At 57.7% G+C, this 17,184-nt stretch overlaps 12 non-coding genes and 1 pseudogene across 12 annotated transcripts; all 13 read left to right on the top strand.

Annotated features, from left to right (window-relative positions):
* The first annotated feature begins 1,714 nt into the window (after nucleotides 1-1,714).
* On the top strand, nucleotides 1,715-1,903 carry LOC149284077 (U2 spliceosomal RNA). Its single transcript, XR_016277894.1, has one exon. It is a non-coding gene; the product is annotated as a U2 spliceosomal RNA (small nuclear RNA).
* Nucleotides 1,904-2,997: 1,094 nt separating this feature from the next.
* LOC149284078 (U2 spliceosomal RNA) lies at nucleotides 2,998-3,188 on the top strand. Its single transcript, XR_016277886.1, has one exon. It is a non-coding gene; the product is annotated as a U2 spliceosomal RNA (small nuclear RNA).
* Nucleotides 3,189-4,282: 1,094 nt separating this feature from the next.
* Nucleotides 4,283-4,473, top strand: LOC149284079 (U2 spliceosomal RNA). The gene has a single exon (XR_016277895.1). It is a non-coding gene; the product is annotated as a U2 spliceosomal RNA (small nuclear RNA).
* Nucleotides 4,474-5,565: 1,092 nt separating this feature from the next.
* LOC149284080 (U2 spliceosomal RNA) lies at nucleotides 5,566-5,756 on the top strand. The gene has a single exon (XR_016277896.1). It is a non-coding gene; the product is annotated as a U2 spliceosomal RNA (small nuclear RNA).
* Nucleotides 5,757-6,856: 1,100 nt separating this feature from the next.
* LOC149284081 (U2 spliceosomal RNA) lies at nucleotides 6,857-7,047 on the top strand. Its single transcript, XR_016277897.1, has one exon. It is a non-coding gene; the product is annotated as a U2 spliceosomal RNA (small nuclear RNA).
* Nucleotides 7,048-8,141: 1,094 nt separating this feature from the next.
* Nucleotides 8,142-8,332, top strand: LOC149284082 (U2 spliceosomal RNA). Its single transcript, XR_016277898.1, has one exon. It is a non-coding gene; the product is annotated as a U2 spliceosomal RNA (small nuclear RNA).
* A 1,090-nt stretch (nucleotides 8,333-9,422) lies between these two features.
* LOC149284083 (U2 spliceosomal RNA) lies at nucleotides 9,423-9,613 on the top strand. Its single transcript, XR_016277887.1, has one exon. It is a non-coding gene; the product is annotated as a U2 spliceosomal RNA (small nuclear RNA).
* A 1,094-nt stretch (nucleotides 9,614-10,707) lies between these two features.
* LOC149284084 (U2 spliceosomal RNA) lies at nucleotides 10,708-10,898 on the top strand. The gene has a single exon (XR_016277888.1). It is a non-coding gene; the product is annotated as a U2 spliceosomal RNA (small nuclear RNA).
* Nucleotides 10,899-11,994: 1,096 nt separating this feature from the next.
* Nucleotides 11,995-12,185, top strand: LOC149284085 (U2 spliceosomal RNA). The gene has a single exon (XR_016277889.1). It is a non-coding gene; the product is annotated as a U2 spliceosomal RNA (small nuclear RNA).
* A 1,096-nt stretch (nucleotides 12,186-13,281) lies between these two features.
* LOC149284086 (U2 spliceosomal RNA) lies at nucleotides 13,282-13,472 on the top strand. The gene has a single exon (XR_016277890.1). It is a non-coding gene; the product is annotated as a U2 spliceosomal RNA (small nuclear RNA).
* Nucleotides 13,473-14,568: 1,096 nt separating this feature from the next.
* On the top strand, nucleotides 14,569-14,759 carry LOC149284087 (U2 spliceosomal RNA). The gene has a single exon (XR_016277891.1). It is a non-coding gene; the product is annotated as a U2 spliceosomal RNA (small nuclear RNA).
* A 1,099-nt stretch (nucleotides 14,760-15,858) lies between these two features.
* On the top strand, nucleotides 15,859-16,049 carry LOC149284088 (U2 spliceosomal RNA). The gene has a single exon (XR_016277892.1). It is a non-coding gene; the product is annotated as a U2 spliceosomal RNA (small nuclear RNA).
* A 1,094-nt stretch (nucleotides 16,050-17,143) lies between these two features.
* Nucleotides 17,144-17,184, top strand: LOC149284089 (U2 spliceosomal RNA; annotated as a pseudogene; the record flags this gene model as incomplete).

The following is a 17,184-nucleotide window of genomic DNA, read 5'->3' on the forward strand; positions in this document are numbered from 1 at the left end:
CTACTACTATTAGTAACTACTATAGAGGTTACTATTCAATGGCATATATTCAGAGGAAGATCTTCCTACTAGTGGGGTAGCTCAGGCATCTGTTCTATACTTTACCCATTCTCTTAAATATTTGTATTATTGATATTGCAGAAGGTAAGCTATGTCTTTTTGCTGACGATGCCAAAATAGGCAACAGGGTTGATGTTCTTGGAGGAATAAGCCAAATGGGAAATGATTTTGATAAACTGATAAACTGGTCAGAGCTGTGGCAACTGGCATTTAATACATTCATAGTAATGGATCTAGGGCATAGAAACCCAAGGACAGAGTATATAATATTTGATGCTCTAATAAGCTCAACGTGTGAGGAAAGGGATTTATGGGTAATTATTTGTGATGATTTAAAGGTAGGTAGGTGATGCAATAGAGCAGCAGGTAATGCTAGTAGAATGCTTGGTTGTATAGCGAGTGGTATTAGCAGTAGAAAGAGGGAAGTGCTCATGCGGTTGTACAGATCAGTCGTGAGACCTCATTTGTAGTATTGTGTACAGTAACGGAGACCGTATCTCTAGAAGGGTATAGAGATGTCGTAAAATTTAATCAACAAGATAAAGCAAGAGAGTTTATTTAAAGGAAGAAATACTAACATAACAAGGGGACATAGTCATAAGGTACAGTGGCAAAGCTTTATAGTTAACATCAGGAAAAATTACTTTACGAAAAGTGTAGTGGACACATTGAATAACCTTCCAGTAGAAGTGGTTGATGTTAATATAGTGACACATTTAAGCAAGGATGGTATAGGCATAAGGTCAAGCTAGATATAGGACAAGGCCAGGTACTCCAAAAAAGTACTTACAGGTTTTTCAGACTGGATGTGCCTGATGGTTCTAATTTGCTTTAACTTGCTATGTTTCTATGTTACATTGAAATAATGCATTATAAATGACACATTATTGTTTTATGAACTTATTTATAATGTAGTTTTTTTATGTGTAACAGCTATCCCTGTCAATAATTTTTCTTGTAATACTCTTGTATTTATAATTGTTTTTCATAATTTCCAATACTTAAAAAATTTCATTTATTTATTAATGAAGTTATTTACAAACCAAATTAATCATATGTTTTAAAATAAAAAAAACTTGCTCTATAAGGGAAGAAATTATAATAATTTGCAAATAACTGTTCTTTGTTGAAGAGACTGCATTCTATATTATAATCAGGTGGTCATATAATTTATTGAAGATATGACAATAGTCTGTGACTTTATAGTTTTAATTGAAATTTTTATTACATTTAGTATGAAAATTATTACTCTTTTTTTTAAATTAAAATTAACAATAAACTTTGAAGACTTAAAAATTAAATAAGAATTATAAACAAGCCATGATTAATCTTTGTGACAACATGGTTATCTAATTTAAATTATTCAAAATTCTAGCTAAACATAATTTATAACCTTTACATGAAAGATTACATGAAAGATAAGAGAAAACGATGCTCTGAGAAAACTGAAGACAACAAATACAAAATTAAATATCATTTTACAAATTTGAAAGCTAATTTAAAGTTTACTAATAGTCACAACGACAGAAAAAATTGTCAAATGTAAATACTAAACTTGAATTGGAACATGCAAAAAATAAATGGCATTATTGCCTAAATTCTTTAGTAAAAAGATTTTTTGGTTTAAAATATAACTGTACTTTTTCTTTAGAGAACGTCGTCGTCGCCGCCGCTAAGATCAAGTGTAGTATCTGTTCTTATCAGTTTAATATCTGATACGTCCCCTATCTGGGGACCATATATTAAATGGATTTTTAGAACAGGGAGATGGAAGAAGAGCTTGCTCTGTCCACTCCACGCATTGACCTGGTATTGCAGTACCTCCAGGACCGGTGCACCTCTCTTATCAGTGACCAAAAGCAGAACCCAACCCAACCCAGCAAAGCAAAGCAAATCCGAGCGGAGCAACGATCCGAGGAAGGGCCGAGCGACCCGGGGAGCAGCGGCAGCAGTCCAGGGTCGGTCGGCCGGTGGGTCGGTTGCTTCCTTCCTTCCTTTCTTTCCTCCCAGCTCGTCGCTGTTGCAGGCCAGTGAGTGCGTGCGTGCGTGCGTGCGTGCCTCTTGGTCGCGACACGTCACGTCACTGAAGCGTGCTGCGGTAATGTCCGTCGGAACGTAATGTAACTGTGTGTGTGTGTGTGTGTGTGTGTGTGTGTGTGTGTGTGTGTGTGTGTGTGTGTGTGTGTGTGTGTGTGTGTGTGTGTGTGTGTGTGTGTGTGTGTGTGGCCTTGGTCATGAAGGCCCATGCCGGTTGAGGGTGCATTGAAGGATTAAAGCGCTAGTGTGTTTGGTTGCTTGAAGGTTAGCGTGGCCAGCTGACGGTTGTGCTGCAGCGGCTGCAGCTGCTGCCTGGCTCCTGTGGTTCTTTTGCATGCCTTGGTTTGTGTCTCCCTCTGATGGTGGCTGACGAGGGCGAGGACGAGAGAGAGTGAGCGAGTGTTTGTCCCAGCAGCAGCAGTAGCGGTTAAGAGGATTAGATGAGATGAGAGGAGATGAGATTAGAGTAAGGACTGCTACGTCTGTCAGGTGCTTAGCAGCCGATCTCGTTGAGCGGGAGGCGGAGGTGCGAACTGCCCCCCCCCCCCCTGGGGGCGGAGCCATGCAAATGTTTCAGGCCGCGCCGCCACGATCCCGGCGGGCCTCGTCGAGACAGAGGGCGGGCGGGCGGGCAGGCAGGAGACGGAGAGAGGGGAGAGTGTGCGAGCCGGTGGTGCTCGGCTTGGACGCAGGGGTGGTGCGGGCGGTCCTTTCCAGCCGTGGCTGCCGGCGCAGGGCTGCAGTCCGGCGCGGGGATCCGCAGAGGGAGTGCCCTGGGGGTTGGTGGGTGGCGGGCGTGCAGCGGGCGGAAGGGAGGCCCGGGGCCCGCGTGGCAGCTCGCTGCGACTGTGCGGAGCCTGGGTGGCGGGCCCGAGCCGGGCCCGCCGCCCTCTTCGGGTTATCGCTTCTCGGCCTTTTGGCTAAGATCAAGTGTAGTATCTGTTCTTATCAGTTTAATATCTGATACGTCCCCTATCTGGGGACCATATATTAAATGGATTTTTAGAACAGGGAGATGGAAGAAGAGCTTGCTCTGTCCACTCCACGCATTGACCTGGTATTGCAGTACCTCCAGGACCGGTGCACCTCTCTTATCAGTGACCAAAAGCAGAACCCAACCCAACCCAGCAAAGCAAAGCAAATCCGAGCGGAGCAACGATCCGAGGAAGGGCCGAGCGACCCGGGGAGCAGCGGCAGCAGTCCAGGGTCGGTCGGCCGGTGGGTCGGTTGCTTCCTTCCTTCCTTTCTTTCCTCCCAGCTCGTCGCTGTTGCAGGCCAGTGAGTGCGTGCGTGCGTGCGTGCGTGCCTCTTGGTCGCGACACGTCACGTCACTGAAGCGTGCTGCGGTAATGTCCGTCGGAACGTAATGTAACTGTGTGTGTGTGTGTGTGTGTGTGTGTGTGTGTGTGTGTGTGTGTGTGTGTGTGTGTGTGTGTGTGTGTGTGTGTGTGTGTGTGTGTGTGTGTGTGTGTGGCCTTGGTCATGAAGGCCCATGCCGGTTGAGGGTGCATTGAAGGATTAAAGCGCTAGTGTGTTTGGTTGCTTGAAGGTTAGCGTGGCCAGCTGACGGTTGTGCTGCAGCGGCTGCAGCTGCTGCCTGGCTCCTGTGGTTCTTTTGCATGCCTTGGTTTGTGTCTCCCTCTGATGGTGGCTGACGAGGGCGAGGACGAGAGAGAGTGAGCGAGTGTTTGTCCCAGCAGCAGCAGTAGCGGTTAAGAGGATTAGATGAGATGAGAGGAGATGAGATTAGAGTAAGGACTGCTACGTCTGTCAGGTGCTTAGCAGCCGATCTCGTTGAGCGGGAGGCGGAGGTGCGAACTGCCCCCCCCCCCCCTGGGGGCGGAGCCATGCAAATGTTTCAGGCCGCGCCGCCACGATCCCGGCGGGCCTCGTCGAGACAGAGGGCGGGCGGGCGGGCAGGCAGGAGACGGAGAGAGGGGAGAGTGTGCGAGCCGGTGGTGCTCGGCTTGGACGCAGGGGTGGTGCGGGCGGTCCTTTCCAGCCGTGGCTGCCGGCGCAGGGCTGCAGTCCGGCGCGGGGATCCGCAGAGGGAGTGCCCTGGGGGTTGGTGGGTGGCGGGCGTGCAGCGGGCGGAAGGGAGGCCCGGGGCCCGCGTGGCAGCTCGCTGCGACTGTGCGGAGCCTGGGTGGCGGGCCCGAGCCGGGCCCGCCGCCCTCTTCGGGTTATCGCTTCTCGGCCTTTTGGCTAAGATCAAGTGTAGTATCTGTTCTTATCAGTTTAATATCTGATACGTCCCCTATCTGGGGACCATATATTAAATGGATTTTTAGAACAGGGAGATGGAAGAAGAGCTTGCTCTGTCCACTCCACGCATTGACCTGGTATTGCAGTACCTCCAGGACCGGTGCACCTCTCTTATCAGTGACCAAAAGCAGAACCCAACCCAACCCAGCAAAGCAAAGCAAATCCGAGCGGAGCAACGATCCGAGGAAGGGCCGAGCGACCCGGGGAGCAGCGGCAGCAGTCCAGGGTCGGTCGGCCGGTGGGTCGGTTGCTTCCTTCCTTCCTTTCTTTCCTCCCAGCTCGTCGCTGTTGCAGGCCAGTGAGTGCGTGCGTGCGTGCGTGCGTGCCTCTTGGTCGCGACACGTCACGTCACTGAAGCGTGCTGCGGTAATGTCCGTCGGAACGTAATGTAACTGTGTGTGTGTGTGTGTGTGTGTGTGTGTGTGTGTGTGTGTGTGTGTGTGTGTGTGTGTGTGTGTGTGTGTGTGTGTGTGTGTGTGTGTGTGTGTGTGGCCTTGGTCATGAAGGCCCATGCCGGTTGAGGGTGCATTGAAGGATTAAAGCGCTAGTGTGTTTGGTTGCTTGAAGGTTAGCGTGGCCAGCTGACGGTTGTGCTGCAGCGGCTGCAGCTGCTGCCTGGCTCCTGTGGTTCTTTTGCATGCCTTGGTTTGTGTCTCCCTCTGATGGTGGCTGACGAGGGCGAGGACGAGAGAGAGTGAGCGAGTGTTTGTCCCAGCAGCAGCAGTAGCGGTTAAGAGGATTAGATGAGATGAGAGGAGATGAGATTAGAGTAAGGACTGCTACGTCTGTCAGGTGCTTAGCAGCCGATCTCGTTGAGCGGGAGGCGGAGGTGCGAACTGCCCCCCCCCCCCCTGGGGGCGGAGCCATGCAAATGTTTCAGGCCGCGCCGCCACGATCCCGGCGGGCCTCGTCGAGACAGAGGGCGGGCGGGCGGGCAGGCAGGAGACGGAGAGAGGGGAGAGTGTGCGAGCCGGTGGTGCTCGGCTTGGACGCAGGGGTGGTGCGGGCGGTCCTTTCCAGCCGTGGCTGCCGGCGCAGGGCTGCAGTCCGGCGCGGGGATCCGCAGAGGGAGTGCCCTGGGGGTTGGTGGGTGGCGGGCGTGCAGCGGGCGGAAGGGAGGCCCGGGGCCCGCGTGGCAGCTCGCTGCGACTGTGCGGAGCCTGGGTGGCGGGCCCGAGCCGGGCCCGCCGCCCTCTTCGGGTTATCGCTTCTCGGCCTTTTGGCTAAGATCAAGTGTAGTATCTGTTCTTATCAGTTTAATATCTGATACGTCCCCTATCTGGGGACCATATATTAAATGGATTTTTAGAACAGGGAGATGGAAGAAGAGCTTGCTCTGTCCACTCCACGCATTGACCTGGTATTGCAGTACCTCCAGGACCGGTGCACCTCTCTTATCAGTGACCAAAAGCAGAACCCAACCCAACCCAGCAAAGCAAAGCAAATCCGAGCGGAGCAACGATCCGAGGAAGGGCCGAGCGACCCGGGGAGCAGCGGCAGCAGTCCAGGGTCGGTCGGCCGGTGGGTCGGTTGCTTCCTTCCTTCCTTTCTTTCCTCCCAGCTCGTCGCTGTTGCAGGCCAGTGAGTGCGTGCGTGCGTGCGTGCGTGCCTCTTGGTCGCGACACGTCACGTCACTGAAGCGTGCTGCGGTAATGTCCGTCGGAACGTAATGTAACTGTGTGTGTGTGTGTGTGTGTGTGTGTGTGTGTGTGTGTGTGTGTGTGTGTGTGTGTGTGTGTGTGTGTGTGTGTGTGTGTGTGTGTGTGTGTGTGTGTGTGTGTGGCCTTGGTCATGAAGGCCCATGCCGGTTGAGGGTGCATTGAAGGATTAAAGCGCTAGTGTGTTTGGTTGCTTGAAGGTTAGCGTGGCCAGCTGACGGTTGTGCTGCAGCGGCTGCAGCTGCTGCCTGGCTCCTGTGGTTCTTTTGCATGCCTTGGTTTGTGTCTCCCTCTGATGGTGGCTGACGAGGGCGAGGACGAGAGAGAGTGAGCGAGTGTTTGTCCCAGCAGCAGCAGTAGCGGTTAAGAGGATTAGATGAGATGAGAGGAGATGAGATTAGAGTAAGGACTGCTACGTCTGTCAGGTGCTTAGCAGCCGATCTCGTTGAGCGGGAGGCGGAGGTGCGAACTGCCCCCCCCCCCCCTGGGGGCGGAGCCATGCAAATGTTTCAGGCCGCGCCGCCACGATCCCGGCGGGCCTCGTCGAGACAGAGGGCGGGCGGGCGGGCAGGCAGGAGACGGAGAGAGGGGAGAGTGTGCGAGCCGGTGGTGCTCGGCTTGGACGCAGGGGTGGTGCGGGCGGTCCTTTCCAGCCGTGGCTGCCGGCGCAGGGCTGCAGTCCGGCGCGGGGATCCGCAGAGGGAGTGCCCTGGGGGTTGGTGGGTGGCGGGCGTGCAGCGGGCGGAAGGGAGGCCCGGGGCCCGCGTGGCAGCTCGCTGCGACTGTGCGGAGCCTGGGTGGCGGGCCCGAGCCGGGCCCGCCGCCCTCTTCGGGTTATCGCTTCTCGGCCTTTTGGCTAAGATCAAGTGTAGTATCTGTTCTTATCAGTTTAATATCTGATACGTCCCCTATCTGGGGACCATATATTAAATGGATTTTTAGAACAGGGAGATGGAAGAAGAGCTTGCTCTGTCCACTCCACGCATTGACCTGGTATTGCAGTACCTCCAGGACCGGTGCACCTCTCTTATCAGTGACCAAAAGCAGAACCCAACCCAACCCAGCAAAGCAAAGCAAATCCGAGCGGAGCAACGATCCGAGGAAGGGCCGAGCGACCCGGGGAGCAGCGGCAGCAGTCCAGGGTCGGTCGGCCGGTGGGTCGGTTGCTTCCTTCCTTCCTTTCTTTCCTCCCAGCTCGTCGCTGTTGCAGGCCAGTGAGTGCGTGCGTGCGTGCGTGCGTGCCTCTTGGTCGCGACACGTCACGTCACTGAAGCGTGCTGCGGTAATGTCCGTCGGAACGTAATGTAACTGTGTGTGTGTGTGTGTGTGTGTGTGTGTGTGTGTGTGTGTGTGTGTGTGTGTGTGTGTGTGTGTGTGTGTGTGTGTGTGTGTGTGTGTGTGTGTGTGTGGCCTTGGTCATGAAGGCCCATGCCGGTTGAGGGTGCATTGAAGGATTAAAGCGCTAGTGTGTTTGGTTGCTTGAAGGTTAGCGTGGCCAGCTGACGGTTGTGCTGCAGCGGCTGCAGCTGCTGCCTGGCTCCTGTGGTTCTTTTGCATGCCTTGGTTTGTGTCTCCCTCTGATGGTGGCTGACGAGGGCGAGGACGAGAGAGAGTGAGCGAGTGTTTGTCCCAGCAGCAGCAGTAGCGGTTAAGAGGATTAGATGAGATGAGAGGAGATGAGATTAGAGTAAGGACTGCTACGTCTGTCAGGTGCTTAGCAGCCGATCTCGTTGAGCGGGAGGCGGAGGTGCGAACTGCCCCCCCCCCCCCTGGGGGCGGAGCCATGCAAATGTTTCAGGCCGCGCCGCCACGATCCCGGCGGGCCTCGTCGAGACAGAGGGCGGGCGGGCGGGCAGGCAGGAGACGGAGAGAGGGGAGAGTGTGCGAGCCGGTGGTGCTCGGCTTGGACGCAGGGGTGGTGCGGGCGGTCCTTTCCAGCCGTGGCTGCCGGCGCAGGGCTGCAGTCCGGCGCGGGGATCCGCAGAGGGAGTGCCCTGGGGGTTGGTGGGTGGCGGGCGTGCAGCGGGCGGAAGGGAGGCCCGGGGCCCGCGTGGCAGCTCGCTGCGACTGTGCGGAGCCTGGGTGGCGGGCCCGAGCCGGGCCCGCCGCCCTCTTCGGGTTATCGCTTCTCGGCCTTTTGGCTAAGATCAAGTGTAGTATCTGTTCTTATCAGTTTAATATCTGATACGTCCCCTATCTGGGGACCATATATTAAATGGATTTTTAGAACAGGGAGATGGAAGAAGAGCTTGCTCTGTCCACTCCACGCATTGACCTGGTATTGCAGTACCTCCAGGACCGGTGCACCTCTCTTATCAGTGACCAAAAGCAGAACCCAACCCAACCCAGCAAAGCAAAGCAAATCCGAGCGGAGCAACGATCCGAGGAAGGGCCGAGCGACCCGGGGAGCAGCGGCAGCAGTCCAGGGTCGGTCGGCCGGTGGGTCGGTTGCTTCCTTCCTTCCTTTCTTTCCTCCCAGCTCGTCGCTGTTGCAGGCCAGTGAGTGCGTGCGTGCGTGCGTGCGTGCCTCTTGGTCGCGACACGTCACGTCACTGAAGCGTGCTGCGGTAATGTCCGTCGGAACGTAATGTAACTGTGTGTGTGTGTGTGTGTGTGTGTGTGTGTGTGTGTGTGTGTGTGTGTGTGTGTGTGTGTGTGTGTGTGTGTGTGTGTGTGTGTGTGTGTGTGTGGCCTTGGTCATGAAGGCCCATGCCGGTTGAGGGTGCATTGAAGGATTAAAGCGCTAGTGTGTTTGGTTGCTTGAAGGTTAGCGTGGCCAGCTGACGGTTGTGCTGCAGCGGCTGCAGCTGCTGCCTGGCTCCTGTGGTTCTTTTGCATGCCTTGGTTTGTGTCTCCCTCTGATGGTGGCTGACGAGGGCGAGGACGAGAGAGAGTGAGCGAGTGTTTGTCCCAGCAGCAGCAGTAGCGGTTAAGAGGATTAGATGAGATGAGAGGAGATGAGATTAGAGTAAGGACTGCTACGTCTGTCAGGTGCTTAGCAGCCGATCTCGTTGAGCGGGAGGCGGAGGTGCGAACTGCCCCCCCCCCCCCTGGGGGCGGAGCCATGCAAATGTTTCAGGCCGCGCCGCCACGATCCCGGCGGGCCTCGTCGAGACAGAGGGCGGGCGGGCGGGCAGGCAGGAGACGGAGAGAGGGGAGAGTGTGCGAGCCGGTGGTGCTCGGCTTGGACGCAGGGGTGGTGCGGGCGGTCCTTTCCAGCCGTGGCTGCCGGCGCAGGGCTGCAGTCCGGCGCGGGGATCCGCAGAGGGAGTGCCCTGGGGGTTGGTGGGTGGCGGGCGTGCAGCGGGCGGAAGGGAGGCCCGGGGCCCGCGTGGCAGCTCGCTGCGACTGTGCGGAGCCTGGGTGGCGGGCCCGAGCCGGGCCCGCCGCCCTCTTCGGGTTATCGCTTCTCGGCCTTTTGGCTAAGATCAAGTGTAGTATCTGTTCTTATCAGTTTAATATCTGATACGTCCCCTATCTGGGGACCATATATTAAATGGATTTTTAGAACAGGGAGATGGAAGAAGAGCTTGCTCTGTCCACTCCACGCATTGACCTGGTATTGCAGTACCTCCAGGACCGGTGCACCTCTCTTATCAGTGACCAAAAGCAGAACCCAACCCAACCCAGCAAAGCAAAGCAAATCCGAGCGGAGCAACGATCCGAGGAAGGGCCGAGCGACCCGGGGAGCAGCGGCAGCAGTCCAGGGTCGGTCGGCCGGTGGGTCGGTTGCTTCCTTCCTTCCTTTCTTTCCTCCCAGCTCGTCGCTGTTGCAGGCCAGTGAGTGCGTGCGTGCGTGCGTGCGTGCCTCTTGGTCGCGACACGTCACGTCACTGAAGCGTGCTGCGGTAATGTCCGTCGGAACGTAATGTAACTGTGTGTGTGTGTGTGTGTGTGTGTGTGTGTGTGTGTGTGTGTGTGTGTGTGTGTGTGTGTGTGTGTGTGTGTGTGTGTGTGTGTGTGTGTGTGTGTGTGGCCTTGGTCATGAAGGCCCATGCCGGTTGAGGGTGCATTGAAGGATTAAAGCGCTAGTGTGTTTGGTTGCTTGAAGGTTAGCGTGGCCAGCTGACGGTTGTGCTGCAGCGGCTGCAGCTGCTGCCTGGCTCCTGTGGTTCTTTTGCATGCCTTGGTTTGTGTCTCCCTCTGATGGTGGCTGACGAGGGCGAGGACGAGAGAGAGTGAGCGAGTGTTTGTCCCAGCAGCAGCAGTAGCGGTTAAGAGGATTAGATGAGATGAGAGGAGATGAGATTAGAGTAAGGACTGCTACGTCTGTCAGGTGCTTAGCAGCCGATCTCGTTGAGCGGGAGGCGGAGGTGCGAACTGCCCCCCCCCCCCCTGGGGGCGGAGCCATGCAAATGTTTCAGGCCGCGCCGCCACGATCCCGGCGGGCCTCGTCGAGACAGAGGGCGGGCGGGCGGGCAGGCAGGAGACGGAGAGAGGGGAGAGTGTGCGAGCCGGTGGTGCTCGGCTTGGACGCAGGGGTGGTGCGGGCGGTCCTTTCCAGCCGTGGCTGCCGGCGCAGGGCTGCAGTCCGGCGCGGGGATCCGCAGAGGGAGTGCCCTGGGGGTTGGTGGGTGGCGGGCGTGCAGCGGGCGGAAGGGAGGCCCGGGGCCCGCGTGGCAGCTCGCTGCGACTGTGCGGAGCCTGGGTGGCGGGCCCGAGCCGGGCCCGCCGCCCTCTTCGGGTTATCGCTTCTCGGCCTTTTGGCTAAGATCAAGTGTAGTATCTGTTCTTATCAGTTTAATATCTGATACGTCCCCTATCTGGGGACCATATATTAAATGGATTTTTAGAACAGGGAGATGGAAGAAGAGCTTGCTCTGTCCACTCCACGCATTGACCTGGTATTGCAGTACCTCCAGGACCGGTGCACCTCTCTTATCAGTGACCAAAAGCAGAACCCAACCCAACCCAGCAAAGCAAAGCAAATCCGAGCGGAGCAACGATCCGAGGAAGGGCCGAGCGACCCGGGGAGCAGCGGCAGCAGTCCAGGGTCGGTCGGCCGGTGGGTCGGTTGCTTCCTTCCTTCCTTTCTTTCCTCCCAGCTCGTCGCTGTTGCAGGCCAGTGAGTGCGTGCGTGCGTGCGTGCGTGCCTCTTGGTCGCGACACGTCACGTCACTGAAGCGTGCTGCGGTAATGTCCGTCGGAACGTAATGTAACTGTGTGTGTGTGTGTGTGTGTGTGTGTGTGTGTGTGTGTGTGTGTGTGTGTGTGTGTGTGTGTGTGTGTGTGTGTGTGTGTGTGTGTGTGTGTGTGTGTGTGGCCTTGGTCATGAAGGCCCATGCCGGTTGAGGGTGCATTGAAGGATTAAAGCGCTAGTGTGTTTGGTTGCTTGAAGGTTAGCGTGGCCAGCTGACGGTTGTGCTGCAGCGGCTGCAGCTGCTGCCTGGCTCCTGTGGTTCTTTTGCATGCCTTGGTTTGTGTCTCCCTCTGATGGTGGCTGACGAGGGCGAGGACGAGAGAGAGTGAGCGAGTGTTTGTCCCAGCAGCAGCAGTAGCGGTTAAGAGGATTAGATGAGATGAGAGGAGATGAGATTAGAGTAAGGACTGCTACGTCTGTCAGGTGCTTAGCAGCCGATCTCGTTGAGCGGGAGGCGGAGGTGCGAACTGCCCCCCCCCCCCCTGGGGGCGGAGCCATGCAAATGTTTCAGGCCGCGCCGCCACGATCCCGGCGGGCCTCGTCGAGACAGAGGGCGGGCGGGCGGGCAGGCAGGAGACGGAGAGAGGGGAGAGTGTGCGAGCCGGTGGTGCTCGGCTTGGACGCAGGGGTGGTGCGGGCGGTCCTTTCCAGCCGTGGCTGCCGGCGCAGGGCTGCAGTCCGGCGCGGGGATCCGCAGAGGGAGTGCCCTGGGGGTTGGTGGGTGGCGGGCGTGCAGCGGGCGGAAGGGAGGCCCGGGGCCCGCGTGGCAGCTCGCTGCGACTGTGCGGAGCCTGGGTGGCGGGCCCGAGCCGGGCCCGCCGCCCTCTTCGGGTTATCGCTTCTCGGCCTTTTGGCTAAGATCAAGTGTAGTATCTGTTCTTATCAGTTTAATATCTGATACGTCCCCTATCTGGGGACCATATATTAAATGGATTTTTAGAACAGGGAGATGGAAGAAGAGCTTGCTCTGTCCACTCCACGCATTGACCTGGTATTGCAGTACCTCCAGGACCGGTGCACCTCTCTTATCAGTGACCAAAAGCAGAACCCAACCCAACCCAGCAAAGCAAAGCAAATCCGAGCGGAGCAACGATCCGAGGAAGGGCCGAGCGACCCGGGGAGCAGCGGCAGCAGTCCAGGGTCGGTCGGCCGGTGGGTCGGTTGCTTCCTTCCTTCCTTTCTTTCCTCCCAGCTCGTCGCTGTTGCAGGCCAGTGAGTGCGTGCGTGCGTGCGTGCGTGCCTCTTGGTCGCGACACGTCACGTCACTGAAGCGTGCTGCGGTAATGTCCGTCGGAACGTAATGTAACTGTGTGTGTGTGTGTGTGTGTGTGTGTGTGTGTGTGTGTGTGTGTGTGTGTGTGTGTGTGTGTGTGTGTGTGTGTGTGTGTGTGTGTGTGTGTGTGTGTGTGGCCTTGGTCATGAAGGCCCATGCCGGTTGAGGGTGCATTGAAGGATTAAAGCGCTAGTGTGTTTGGTTGCTTGAAGGTTAGCGTGGCCAGCTGACGGTTGTGCTGCAGCGGCTGCAGCTGCTGCCTGGCTCCTGTGGTTCTTTTGCATGCCTTGGTTTGTGTCTCCCTCTGATGGTGGCTGACGAGGGCGAGGACGAGAGAGAGTGAGCGAGTGTTTGTCCCAGCAGCAGCAGTAGCGGTTAAGAGGATTAGATGAGATGAGAGGAGATGAGATTAGAGTAAGGACTGCTACGTCTGTCAGGTGCTTAGCAGCCGATCTCGTTGAGCGGGAGGCGGAGGTGCGAACTGCCCCCCCCCCCCCTGGGGGCGGAGCCATGCAAATGTTTCAGGCCGCGCCGCCACGATCCCGGCGGGCCTCGTCGAGACAGAGGGCGGGCGGGCGGGCAGGCAGGAGACGGAGAGAGGGGAGAGTGTGCGAGCCGGTGGTGCTCGGCTTGGACGCAGGGGTGGTGCGGGCGGTCCTTTCCAGCCGTGGCTGCCGGCGCAGGGCTGCAGTCCGGCGCGGGGATCCGCAGAGGGAGTGCCCTGGGGGTTGGTGGGTGGCGGGCGTGCAGCGGGCGGAAGGGAGGCCCGGGGCCCGCGTGGCAGCTCGCTGCGACTGTGCGGAGCCTGGGTGGCGGGCCCGAGCCGGGCCCGCCGCCCTCTTCGGGTTATCGCTTCTCGGCCTTTTGGCTAAGATCAAGTGTAGTATCTGTTCTTATCAGTTTAATATCTGATACGTCCCCTATCTGGGGACCATATATTAAATGGATTTTTAGAACAGGGAGATGGAAGAAGAGCTTGCTCTGTCCACTCCACGCATTGACCTGGTATTGCAGTACCTCCAGGACCGGTGCACCTCTCTTATCAGTGACCAAAAGCAGAACCCAACCCAACCCAGCAAAGCAAAGCAAATCCGAGCGGAGCAACGATCCGAGGAAGGGCCGAGCGACCCGGGGAGCAGCGGCAGCAGTCCAGGGTCGGTCGGCCGGTGGGTCGGTTGCTTCCTTCCTTCCTTTCTTTCCTCCCAGCTCGTCGCTGTTGCAGGCCAGTGAGTGCGTGCGTGCGTGCGTGCGTGCCTCTTGGTCGCGACACGTCACGTCACTGAAGCGTGCTGCGGTAATGTCCGTCGGAACGTAATGTAACTGTGTGTGTGTGTGTGTGTGTGTGTGTGTGTGTGTGTGTGTGTGTGTGTGTGTGTGTGTGTGTGTGTGTGTGTGTGTGTGTGTGTGTGTGTGTGTGTGTGTGGCCTTGGTCATGAAGGCCCATGCCGGTTGAGGGTGCATTGAAGGATTAAAGCGCTAGTGTGTTTGGTTGCTTGAAGGTTAGCGTGGCCAGCTGACGGTTGTGCTGCAGCGGCTGCAGCTGCTGCCTGGCTCCTGTGGTTCTTTTGCATGCCTTGGTTTGTGTCTCCCTCTGATGGTGGCTGACGAGGGCGAGGACGAGAGAGAGTGAGCGAGTGTTTGTCCCAGCAGCAGCAGTAGCGGTTAAGAGGATTAGATGAGATGAGAGGAGATGAGATTAGAGTAAGGACTGCTACGTCTGTCAGGTGCTTAGCAGCCGATCTCGTTGAGCGGGAGGCGGAGGTGCGAACTGCCCCCCCCCCCCCTGGGGGCGGAGCCATGCAAATGTTTCAGGCCGCGCCGCCACGATCCCGGCGGGCCTCGTCGAGACAGAGGGCGGGCGGGCGGGCAGGCAGGAGACGGAGAGAGGGGAGAGTGTGCGAGCCGGTGGTGCTCGGCTTGGACGCAGGGGTGGTGCGGGCGGTCCTTTCCAGCCGTGGCTGCCGGCGCAGGGCTGCAGTCCGGCGCGGGGATCCGCAGAGGGAGTGCCCTGGGGGTTGGTGGGTGGCGGGCGTGCAGCGGGCGGAAGGGAGGCCCGGGGCCCGCGTGGCAGCTCGCTGCGACTGTGCGGAGCCTGGGTGGCGGGCCCGAGCCGGGCCCGCCGCCCTCTTCGGGTTATCGCTTCTCGGCCTTTTGGCTAAGATCAAGTGTAGTATCTGTTCTTATCAGTTTAATATCTGATACGTCCCCTATCTGGGGACCATATATTAAATGGATTTTTAGAACAGGGAGATGGAAGAAGAGCTTGCTCTGTCCACTCCACGCATTGACCTGGTATTGCAGTACCTCCAGGACCGGTGCACCTCTCTTATCAGTGACCAAAAGCAGAACCCAACCCAACCCAGCAAAGCAAAGCAAATCCGAGCGGAGCAACGATCCGAGGAAGGGCCGAGCGACCCGGGGAGCAGCGGCAGCAGTCCAGGGTCGGTCGGCCGGTGGGTCGGTTGCTTCCTTCCTTCCTTTCTTTCCTCCCAGCTCGTCGCTGTTGCAGGCCAGTGAGTGCGTGCGTGCGTGCGTGCGTGCCTCTTGGTCGCGACACGTCACGTCACTGAAGCGTGCTGCGGTAATGTCCGTCGGAACGTAATGTAACTGTGTGTGTGTGTGTGTGTGTGTGTGTGTGTGTGTGTGTGTGTGTGTGTGTGTGTGTGTGTGTGTGTGTGTGTGTGTGTGTGTGTGTGTGTGTGTGTGTGTGTGGCCTTGGTCATGAAGGCCCATGCCGGTTGAGGGTGCATTGAAGGATTAAAGCGCTAGTGTGTTTGGTTGCTTGAAGGTTAGCGTGGCCAGCTGACGGTTGTGCTGCAGCGGCTGCAGCTGCTGCCTGGCTCCTGTGGTTCTTTTGCATGCCTTGGTTTGTGTCTCCCTCTGATGGTGGCTGACGAGGGCGAGGACGAGAGAGAGTGAGCGAGTGTTTGTCCCAGCAGCAGCAGTAGCGGTTAAGAGGATTAGATGAGATGAGAGGAGATGAGATTAGAGTAAGGACTGCTACGTCTGTCAGGTGCTTAGCAGCCGATCTCGTTGAGCGGGAGGCGGAGGTGCGAACTGCCCCCCCCCCCCCCTGGGGGCGGAGCCATGCAAATGTTTCAGGCCGCGCCGCCACGATCCCGGCGGGCCTCGTCGAGACAGAGGGCGGGCGGGCGGGCAGGCAGGAGACGGAGAGAGGGGAGAGTGTGCGAGCCGGTGGTGCTCGGCTTGGACGCAGGGGTGGTGCGGGCGGTCCTTTCCAGCCGTGGCTGCCGGCGCAGGGCTGCAGTCCGGCGCGGGGATCCGCAGAGGGAGTGCCCTGGGGGTTGGTGGGTGGCGGGCGTGCAGCGGGCGGAAGGGAGGCCCGGGGCCCGCGTGGCAGCTCGCTGCGACTGTGCGGAGCCTGGGTGGCGGGCCCGAGCCGGGCCCGCCGCCCTCTTCGGGTTATCGCTTCTCGGCCTTTTGGCTAAGATCAAGTGTAGTATCTGTTCTTATCAGTTTAATATCTGATACGTCCCCTATCTGGGGACCATATATTAAATGGATTTTTAGAACAGGGAGATGGAAGAAGAGCTTGCTCTGTCCACTCCACGCATTGACCTGGTATTGCAGTACCTCCAGGACCGGTGCACCTCTCTTATCAGTGACCAAAAGCAGAACCCAACCCAACCCAGCAAAGCAAAGCAAATCCGAGCGGAGCAACGATCCGAGGAAGGGCCGAGCGACCCGGGGAGCAGCGGCAGCAGTCCAGGGTCGGTCGGCCGGTGGGTCGGTTGCTTCCTTCCTTCCTTTCTTTCCTCCCAGCTCGTCGCTGTTGCAGGCCAGTGAGTGCGTGCGTGCGTGCGTGCGTGCCTCTTGGTCGCGACACGTCACGTCACTGAAGCGTGCTGCGGTAATGTCCGTCGGAACGTAATGTAACTGTGTGTGTGTGTGTGTGTGTGTGTGTGTGTGTGTGTGTGTGTGTGTGTGTGTGTGTGTGTGTGTGTGTGTGTGTGTGTGTGTGTGTGTGTGTGTGTGTGGCCTTGGTCATGAAGGCCCATGCCGGTTGAGGGTGCATTGAAGGATTAAAGCGCTAGTGTGTTTGGTTGCTTGAAGGTTAGCGTGGCCAGCTGACGGTTGTGCTGCAGCGGCTGCAGCTGCTGCCTGGCTCCTGTGGTTCTTTTGCATGCCTTGGTTTGTGTCTCCCTCTGATGGTGGCTGACGAGGGCGAGGACGAGAGAGAGTGAGCGAGTGTTTGTCCCAGCAGCAGCAGTAGCGGTTAAGAGGATTAGATGAGATGAGAGGAGATGAGATTAGAGTAAGGACTGCTACGTCTGTCAGGTGCTTAGCAGCCGATCTCGTTGAGCGGGAGGCGGAGGTGCGAACTGCCCCCCCCCCCCCTGGGGGCGGAGCCATGCAAATGTTTCAGGCCGCGCCGCCACGATCCCGGCGGGCCTCGTCGAGACAGAGGGCGGGCGGGCGGGCAGGCAGGAGACGGAGAGAGGGGAGAGTGTGCGAGCCGGTGGTGCTCGGCTTGGACGCAGGGGTGGTGCGGGCGGTCCTTTCCAGCCGTGGCTGCCGGCGCAGGGCTGCAGTCCGGCGCGGGGATCCGCAGAGGGAGTGCCCTGGGGGTTGGTGGGTGGCGGGCGTGCAGCGGGCGGAAGGGAGGCCCGGGGCCCGCGTGGCAGCTCGCTGCGACTGTGCGGAGCCTGGGTGGCGGGCCCGAGCCGGGCCCGCCGCCCTCTTCGGGTTATCGCTTCTCGGCCTTTTGGCTAAGATCAAGTGTAGTATCT

This window comes from Sceloporus occidentalis, unplaced genomic scaffold (assembly GCF_023333645.1).
Source record: "Sceloporus occidentalis isolate IW3139 unplaced genomic scaffold, rSceOcc1.0.p SCAF_100, whole genome shotgun sequence".
Lineage (NCBI taxonomy): Eukaryota > Metazoa > Chordata > Lepidosauria > Squamata > Phrynosomatidae > Sceloporus > Sceloporus occidentalis.